Source organism: Salvelinus sp. IW2-2015, linkage group LG30, assembly GCF_002910315.2.
Source record: "Salvelinus sp. IW2-2015 linkage group LG30, ASM291031v2, whole genome shotgun sequence".
Lineage (NCBI taxonomy): Eukaryota > Metazoa > Chordata > Actinopteri > Salmoniformes > Salmonidae > Salvelinus > Salvelinus sp. IW2-2015.
This window is the reverse complement of record NC_036869.1, coordinates 2,616,125-2,626,276: the sequence shown is the minus strand read 5'-3', so window position 1 is coordinate 2,626,276 and position 10,152 is coordinate 2,616,125. Positions and strand designations below refer to the sequence as shown.

At 45.4% G+C, this 10,152-nt stretch overlaps 1 protein-coding gene across 1 annotated transcript in view; it reads right to left on the bottom strand.

The window, feature by feature from the left end:
* Positions 1-10,152, bottom strand: part of LOC111955311 (cyclin-dependent kinase 6-like) — a 57,345-nt gene that overhangs the window by 22,631 nt on the left and 24,562 nt on the right. The gene's annotated exons all lie outside the window — the stretch shown is intronic.

Below are 10,152 nucleotides of genomic sequence, written 5' to 3'. Positions count from 1 at the left end.
TTCACTGGTGTTGGTGTGTGAAGAGACAGAGTTCACTGGTGTTGGTGTTTGAAGAGGGACAGAGTTCACTGGTGTTGGTGTGTGAAGAGACAGAGTTCACTGGTGTTGGCGTGTGAAGAGACAGAGTTCACTGGTGTTGGTGTGTGAAGAGAAACAGAGTTCACTGGTGTTGGTGTGTGAAGAGACAGAGTTCACTGGTGTTGGTCTGTGAAGAGGTTGATTATGTGCATTAAAAAAAGTCATCATGTTCTTCATGTGAACTGATAGAATGGTCAGATGCTATTTCTGGGGGCACTATTTCAGATTATTCTCCCTGGTTTAGTGGAAATGGAGAGGAAGTCGAAGCAGAGAACAGTGTTGGTTAGCTCTTGTCACGTGACCTGAGATGAAATGCACATAATTCAGGCAGGCCAGTGAAGATTTTTGAGTAGTGAGGGGGAGTTGAGAAAAACCATGAATGAAATGGTGGTTGCACTGCCCAATTGGCAGGATCATCTTCTGCATGACAATGAATGTGATTTCATGTCATGTTTGTTTTCTTATCACATATATCAATCTCTCTCTCTCTTGCCACAGCTCTACGTCATAACCACATTGTATACAACTGAATTGAGTGTTGATGTGAGCTTTAATATTTCAGACCAAAAAAGGTCTCAAAATGAAATTACAGAACATACCACCACAATTAGAGAGACATAGATCACTCCGATAAAACATGGATAAAGGCATGTGTACGATATCAAACCCAATGAGACTCTTTCCTGTGGTTATGTTTCTCAAAGGGAAAGACAGATAGATGCCTGCTGTTTCTGCAGGTGACATCTATTTCAAACACCACAAAGCAGCTAGCAGCAGACTTCTAGGAAGAACCACATAGTCAATGCTAACTGATGTGAGTGTTTAAGTACGTATATCCGCTGTTATTCGAAGGCTAGGCCACAGACAGACACAGCAGGAAGTGCATTGCAGTAAGTGTTGTTACCATGCAGAACTGGCCCGGAGAAGACTTGCTGCAACACACAGTAATGATTTGTGCCTTTAGAGAGCCATTTCCTGGTCCCAGATCATCATGTGTTTGGTATGGCATACATACACCATGTACAGCAATGATCGTCAGAGGAGTGTGACTGGCTGGGCTTGAACCCTGACCCCTGAGCACCACAAGACTGCATTGGCCTGCGGAGCGAACACCTAGGGCCTAGGTACTAGCCCAGGGAGCAAACTCAAGTCTTCAGGTCTCAGCTAAGGTTATTCATCACGCAAGTCAAGTGTTTGTGTCCCCTATGGGCCCTGGTCAAAAGTAGTGCACTACATAAGGAATAGGGTGCCATTCGGGATACAGTCAGAGTATTCCTTTCGTTCTATTTGACAACTATGCATACTTTATAATGGTTAAAGGGCAATCATTTGGCATTCCTGAAGAAATAATATGCTGCATGTACCAAGTGGAAGTGATTCATAAACACTTTCCCTTTCCAAGCCTCATGGCCTTTATGCAGACCCAGAAAACATCAGGCGTCACTACTGCTAAAGATGACCCGCTGAAGCGCACGCGTCCTTTGTTTCTCCTCTCTCTATAAAATATCTACACATCTCTTTATATAATCCTTATGTGTCTGTAAAACACATACAGTACGTCTCTCTGTATTTCAAGGAGGCATATACACCTCTGTCCTATGTCTCTGTCTGCACACAGACAATTCACTCTCTCTCTCCATAAAACACATCGGTCGGCATCTCTCTATAAATCAGGATATACTCTGTGAAATAACGGAGCAGCTGAACAGTAACTCAATCAAGACATGAAGACTTCTGATTGTGGAAAAAGGAATGTCCAATTCAACATGTACAACTTAAAGGGGCAATTTGGGATTGATACATCACTTTTTGGACTTTTAAATGAACGGTATATATCCCCAAAAGGAGGCAGGGTGAAAGCTTGGTTGTACCCCGAACCCCCCGGTTTCAGTCTCCCGTATCTCTGCTGCAATATCTTATGTGCCGGTGGGGTTATGGTCAGTCTATCATATCTGGTTACTGTGTGATCTTAAATTCTCCTGTCCTATCTGGTTACTGTGTGATCTTAGTCATGTTCCCTCTAATTCTCCTCAGTCTCTCTCTCTAGGAGCCCCAGGACCATGCCCCAGGACCCAGTTCTGCCGTTGTGTCTGCGGTTATGGAACCCTGACTTGTTTCACCGGATGTGCTACTGTCTCGGACCTACTCTTTCTCTCCCTCTCTCCCGGACTTGCCGTCTCGACCTCTGAATGCTTGGCTATGAAAAGCCAACTGACATTTATTCCTGAGGTATTGAATTGCTGCACCCTCTATAACCAGTGATTATTATTTGACCCTGCTGGTCATCTATGAACGTTTGAACATCTTCAAGAACGATCTGAACTTAATGGCCATGTACTCTTATAATCTCCACCCGGCACAGCCAGAAGAGGACTGGCCACCCCTCAGAGCCTGGTTCCTCTCTAGGTTTCTTCCTAGGTTTCTGGCTTTCTAGGGAGTTTCTTCTAGCCACAGTGCTTCTGCATCTGCATTGCTTGGTCTTTTAGGCTGGGTTTCTGTATAGTACTTTGAAACAACTGCTGATGTAAAAAGGGCTTTATAAAATATATTTGATTGATTGATTTGATTGTTTGAATCCCAGATTACGCTTTTAAGAAAAATTATTAATCAAGGCTGTTATCATACTGATCTAATTTGTAAAAAATCTTCTAACTTTCTTTCTACAGTCGTAGCCAAAAGTTTTGAGAATGACACAAATATTACTTTTCACAAAGTCTGCTGCCTCACTTTGTATGATGGCAATTTGCATATACTCCAGAATGTTATGAAGAGTGATCAGATGAATTGCAATTAATTGCAAAGTCCCTCTTTGCCATGCAAATGAACTGAATCTCAAAAAAACTTCTCCCAACCATCCAGGAACAGTTTGGTGACGAACAATACCTTTTCCAGCATGATGGAGCACCTTGCCATAAGGCAAAAGTGATAACTAAGTGGCTCGAGGAACAAAACATCGATATTTTGGGTCCATGGCCAGTAAACTCCCCAGACCTTAATCCCATTGAGAACTTGTGGTCAACCCTCAAGAGGCGGGTGGACAAACAAAAACCCACAAATTCTAACAAACTCTAAGCATTGATTATGCAAGAATGGGCTGCCATCAGTCAGGATGTGGCCCAGAATTTAATTGACAGCATGCCATGGCGGATTGCAGAGGTCTTGAAAAAGAAGGGTCAACACTGCAAATATTGACTCTTTGCATCAACTTCATGTAATTGTCAATAAAAGCCTTTGACACTTATGAAAAGCTTGTCAATATACTTCAGAATTCCATAGTAGCATCTGACAAAAATATCTAAAGACACTGAAGCAGCAAACTTTGTGATAATTAATATTTGTGTCATTCTCAAAACTTTTGGCCAGGACTGTATATCCCCACCCGTCTCACTGTCTCCCCTCCCGCCCCATTCTCTCTCTCTATTATTTTTCTCCCCCCTGTGCCTCCTTCCCACCCACCCTCCATCTCCTCTTCTTCTCCCATGTCTGTGCAGGCCAGGGCCAGGGGGCTGGGACTGTAGCCTGACTGACAGGTATGCAGGCCTCTCCTTTAGCTCTGCTTGTGTGGAGCTGCTGCTTGTCTGCTAACAGAACAGAGGCGGTCAGATAAAGCAGCCGTGTCCTGGGCTGGCTGACTCCAGATTAAAGGACAACATTCTGGGCATTCCTTTCTACTGAGAGCATCCATCCCGTCTGGCCCAACTCGCTCTCTGCTACACACTGGAGAGGAAATGGCAAACAGGCAGGCAGAACAGGCAGCACAGGCAGACAGGCAGAACAGGCAGCACAGGCAGGCAGACAAGCAGCACAGGCAGGCAGAGCAGGCAGACAAGCAGCACAGGCAGGCAGAACAGGCAGCACAGAAAGCAGCCATGCAGCAGATCCTCCAAGGCAAGCTCCACTGACCGAGCACATCCGCCTTCCTCTCGTGTTGCCCCTCTCGCTCTCTCTTTTGTTGCCTTTCTCTCTCTCACTCTCCGTTTCCCTCGGCCTCTCTCTCTCTTTCCCTCTGCCCGTCTCTTTCTCTCTCTCTTTCCCTCTGCCTCTCTCTTTCCCTCTGTCTTTATCTCTCTTTCCCTGTCTCTCTCACTCACTCTGCCTCTCTATCGTTCTTTCCCTCGGCCTCTTTCTTTCTCTCTTTCCCTGTGCCTCCCTCACTCTCCCTCTGCCTCTCGCTCTCTCACCTCTTTCCCTCTGCCTCTCTCTCTCCCTCTCCCTCTCGCTCTCTCACCTCTTTCCCTCTGCCTCTCTCTCTATTTCCCTCTGCCTCTCTCTCTCTTTCCCTCTGCCTATCTCTTTTCCTATGCCTCCCTCTCTCTCTCCCTCTATCTTTCTCTTTCCCTCTGCCTCACTTTCTCTCTCTCTCTCTCTCTCTCCCTCTCTCCCTCTGTCTCTTTCTCTCTCCGTCGCAGCGCTGTGTCCAGTACAACTGTACTGTTAAAGACTGGACCAGTGTGGAGCGCTAAAGAGATCATTGGGCAGGCATTGTGCCCTGTTAATAGAGCCTTAAACTACCTCCATCCCCCCTTCTCCCCCCTCAGCCAGTACTATCCACCCACCCCAACCCAGCACTATTCCACTATTGCCCCAGCCAGCGTCTCTCTTTGATATCCCCTGTGGAATTAAAACAATCGAGACACAATGTGATTAGTCGTAAGCCTGGCTGATGGGCTTGGCCGGGGGCCCGTGTTTACATTCTCTCTCTCAAAGGAATCTCAGGATGAAAGGCCCCTGCCTTCAACACAGGCTGTGTCCCAAATGGCACCCTATTCCCTATGTAGTGCAATACTTTTGACCATGTGGCCCGCGGTCACATTCTTTTCTACCATGTAGGGCTCCTCCTGATCGACATCAGGTTATGTCGATATAGGACTCGTTTTACTGTGGATATAGATACTTTTGTACCTGTTTCCTCCAGCATCTTCACAAGGTCCTTTGCTGTTGTTCTGGGATTGATTTGCACTTTTCACACCAAAGTACGTTCATCTCTAGGAGACAGAACGCGTCTCCTTCCTGAGCGGTATGACGGCTGCGTGGTCCCATGGTGTTTAGACTTGCATACTATTGTTTGTACAGATGAACGTGGTACCTTCAGGCGTTTGGAAAAATGCTCCCAAGGATGGACCAGACTTGTGGAGGTCCACAATTTTCTTTCTGAGGTCGGCTGATTTCTTTTGATTTTCCCATGATTTTCCCAAAGAGGCACTGAGTTTAAAGGTAGGCCTTGAAATACATCCACAGGTACACCTCCAATTGACTCAAAAGATGTCAATTAGCCTATCGGAAGCTTCTAAAGCCATGACATCATTTTCTGGACTTTTCCAAACTGTTTAAAGGCACAGTCAACTTAATGTATGTAAACGTCTGACCTACTGGAATTGTGATACAGTGAATTATAAGTGAAATAATCTGACTGTAAATAATTGTTGGAAAAATGACTTGTGTCATGCACAAAGTAGATGTCCTAACTGACTTGTCAAAACTATAGTTTGTTAACAAGACATTTGTGGAGTGGTTGAAAAACGAGTTTTAATGACTCCAACCTAACTTCCGACTTCAACGGTATATGGTGTGACTTTCTTTATTTTGATAGTTTATGGTTCATTCGACGTTAATCAACACCTCCACACGAACTACATTTTTCTGGGTGTGCGTCAGCTCATGTTTTTTAAGGACAAAATGGCGACAGAGAGAGAGACAGCAGGTTCCTTCCAGTGGTTTAGGGCCAAGAGTTTTACCTGCCTGGTCAGGTCGTGTGTTCAGGAAAATAATTAGGGCCCTGACCAGGAAAACCTCCTGACCCTAACTGTCATATGTAATGATGCATAATTTAGGGCCCTGACCAGGAATACCTCCTGAGTAGGTGGCTCGTTTCAGGTTGTTGTATCTTGTTCTTGATACCATGTCTTGTTTTTAGGTGTTTTGACTGATATCATGTCTATGCTAATATGGCTCAAATTCACTAGCAAGCTAACGACGTACAGTATTTGAGAGACAACAAGTGCTCATTGTGCAAATGTATTAATGTTCTCAATAAACATTCTAAACTAAATATAGTTGACATGTTGTCAACAGTCTAACCAACCCGTCTGTTTTGCCCCATAGTCAAGTCGGTTTTGTTGCTAAAAAAGCAAGCTGTCTATAGTGAAGCATGGTAGAGACGGTACTTACTGTACTTTACTGTACTTACTGTACTTTACTGTTTTTACTGTACTTACTGTACTTTACTGTTTTTACTGTACTTTACAGTACTTTACTGTTTTTACTGTACTGTACTTTACTTACTGTACTTTACTGTTTTTACTGTACTTTACTGTTTTTACTGTACTTACTGTACTTTACTGTTTTTACTGTACTTACTGTACTTTATTGTACTTTACTGTACTTTACTGTTTTTACTGAACACTTCACCATGACACACATGTCCTGTTTAGAAAGACACTTCACCATGATAAACATGTCCTGTTTAGAAAGACACTTCACCATGATAAACATGTCCTATTTAGAAAGTAAGCTCAGCAGTCAGATAGCCAATAGACACCACTATTTTCAACAGAGTCACTTTGACTTTTAACCTTTTCTCTTTCAAAAGAAAATTGACATGAAAGACAACAACAATACCCTCACCGCAGGCCAAGAAGGACAACAATACCCTCACCGCAGGCCAAGAAAGACAACAATACCCTCACCGCAGGCCAAGAAAGACAACAACAATACCCTCACAGCAGGCCAGAAAGACAACAACAATACCCTCACAGCAGGCCAGAAAGACAACAACAATACCCTCACAGCAGGCCAAGAAAGACAACAACAATACCCTGCTCACCGCAGGCCAAAAGACAAAACAATACCCTCACCGCAGGCCAAGAAAGACAACAACAATACCCTCACAGCAGGCCAAGAAAGACAACAAACAATACCCTCACAGCAGGCAAGAAAGACAACAACAATACCCTCACAGCAGGCCAAGAAAGACAACAACAATACCTCACAGCAGGCCAGAAAAGACAACAACAATACTCACAGCAGGCCAAGAAAGACAACAACAATACCCTCACCGCAGGCCAAGAAAGACAACAACAATACCCTCACAGCAGGCCAAGAAAGACAACAACAATACCCTCACAGCAGGCCAAGAAAGACAACAACAATACCCTCACAGCAGGCCAAGAAAGACAAAACAATACCCTCACAGCAGGCCAAGAAAGAACAACAACAATACCCTCACAGCAGGCCAAGAAAGACAACAATACCCTACCGCAGGCCAAGAAACAAAAACAATACCCTCACCGGCAGGCCAAGAAAGACAACAACAATACCCACCGCAGGCCAAGAAAGACAACAACAATCCCCTACAGCAGGCCAAGAAAGACAACAACAATACCCTCACAGCAGGCCAAGAAGACAACACAATACCTCACAGCAGGCCAAGAAAGACAACAACAATACCCTCAGCAGGCCAAGAAAGACACAACAATACCCTACAGCAGGCCAAGAGGACAACAACAATACCCTCACAGCAGGCCAAGAAAGACAACAACAATACCCTCACAGAAGGCCAAAAGGACAACAACAATACCCTCACAGCAGGCCAAGAAAGACAACAAAACATACCCTCACAGCAGGCCAAGAAGGACAACACAATACCCTCACAGCAGGCCAAGAAAGACAACAACAATACCTCACGCAGGCCAAGAAAGACACAACAATACCTCACCGCAGGCCAAGAAGACAACAACAATACCTCACAGCAGGCCAAGAAAGACAACAACAATACCCTCACCAGCAGGCAAGAAAGACAACAACAATACCCTCACCGCAGGCCAAGAAAGACAACAACAATACCCTCACAGCAGGCCAAGAAAGACAACAACAATACCATCACAGCAGGCCAAGAAAGACACACAACAATACCTCACCGCAGCGCAAAAAGACAACAACAAATTCTCTCACAGCAGGCCAAGAAAGACAACAACAATACCATCAAGAGCGGCCAGAAAGACAACAACAATACCCTCACCGCAGGCCAAGAAAGACAACAACAATACCTCACGCAGGCCAAGAAAACAACAACACCTCACAGCAGGCCAAGAAAGACAACAACAATACCCTCACCGCAGGCCAAGAAGAACAACAATACCCTCACCGCAGGCCAAGAAAGACAACAACAATACCCTCACAGCAGGCCAAGAAAGACAACACCAATACCCTCACCAGAGCCAAGAAAGACAACAACAATACCCTCACAGCAGGCCAAGAAAGACAAACAATACCCTCACCGCAGGCCAAGAAAGACAACAACAATACCTCACAGCAGGCCAAGAAAGACAACAACAATACCTCAGCAGGCCAAGAAAGACAACACAATACCCCACAGCAGCCAAGAAAGACAACAACAATACCTCACAGCAGGCCAAGAAAGACAACAACAATACCCTCACAGCAGGCCAAGAAAGACAACAACAATACCCTCACAGCAGGCCAAGAAAGGAAAGAAGACTCAGAGTTAGAGTCCCAAGCTTACAGTAGAGAGCAGCCGCAGCATAACTGTATACAGTTATAAAATGGAGCGCAACAGTTGCCAAAGTATGCACAGTGTACAGGAATGCTGCATGGGGCCTCTCCCAGCGAACAAGACAGACAGTCAGCCTCTTTCCCCTCAGTGCTATAGCTACCACATCCGCACATCATTAGTTGGAAAATTCCTCATATATGCTGTAATTTTTTTTCTCATTGCTGTTACAGGCAAGGCTTTAATATCCAGATGCCCTTAACCTCCCACTCCCCCCATTCCTCACCCCCATTCATTCCCCCTTTTCTCGACCTGAACCGTGGCCAAGAGCCGTCAACAATTAACACAGATGGGCCTGAAGTGCAGGGGGTGCGCTGCCTGGCTGGCTGGCTGAGAGGTTACACAGGAAATACCAAATAAGACGTTCACTGTGCATTGTGCTCTCCACCGCTTGTTGTGTGTGTGTGTGTGTGTGTGTGTGTGTGTGTGTGTGTGTGTGTGTGTGTGTGTGTGTGTGTGTGTGTGTGTGTGTGTGTGTGTGTGTGTGTGTGTGTGTGTGTGTGCGTGTGCGTGTGCGTGTGCATTCATATCCTCGTGCGTGTGTTTGGGGACAGCCCTCTTCTCCGCTGCAGTTGGAGCATGAGAGAGAGAGGAGAGAAAGAGGGAAGTTTTTCTTTCCGTTGAGGAGTATCTAAACATTCCCAGAGAGGGCTGCATGTGCTCTGCTGCATGATGTGTGGGGTTTTTCCTTTCCAAACTAAGCTGAGTTGTTGCTGAGTGTCTGTCCAGAGTGGAAGCACATTGTCTGGCAGTGAGAACATAAAGGACTGGAGTCAGACAACCTTCCAATGAGATTCATCTTTGGCTATGACTGAGAAATTCATATTAAAGCGTTTTATTTTTTCCTCCATTCTCACACAGTAGTGGACTAGACCGACGTTAGCTGTTGAGGTACTGGGTCTCAAGAGACATGGAACGTACTGATAATGTATTGATTACTTATCATTACTGGCACGGCCATGAAATTCAAGATAGGGTCATGGGGAATTCAAAAAAGTGAAAACAGAAAGCAATGAATCATTGAATAAGAGACATCTGACTGGCTTCTAATCAAAATCTGGATCCTAAAATGACTAAAAGTGGTGAGTAAACGGTAGTGGTTTCCCCACCCACACTCATAGTTGAACTGAAATCGCGTGCAATCATGCTTATTTAAGAGTTTTTCAAACTCAAACTGACTCATCTAATTCAACACTACTTGTTGTGGAGCGCGCGCAGCGTACGGCGACAATGTCAGACAGGAAAAGTGGAGCCTGGTCCCAGATCTGTTTGGTCATTGACAGAGCTGGCAAGAGGGCACAAACAGATCTGGAACGGCTACACTTTTCGCGCTGCGCGGCGACAACAAGTATGTTGTTGTCGTGGGAGTCATCTGGAGTCTGTCACTTCCTGCCCGGCCAACGGAATGAATTCCTCATGTTGGCAACACCTAGCGACCGCCAGCCGACCACTTCTCAGGTCAGCTTCCTGCTTGCACCCGCTGGCTTGCTTGCCAGCTGCCGTCA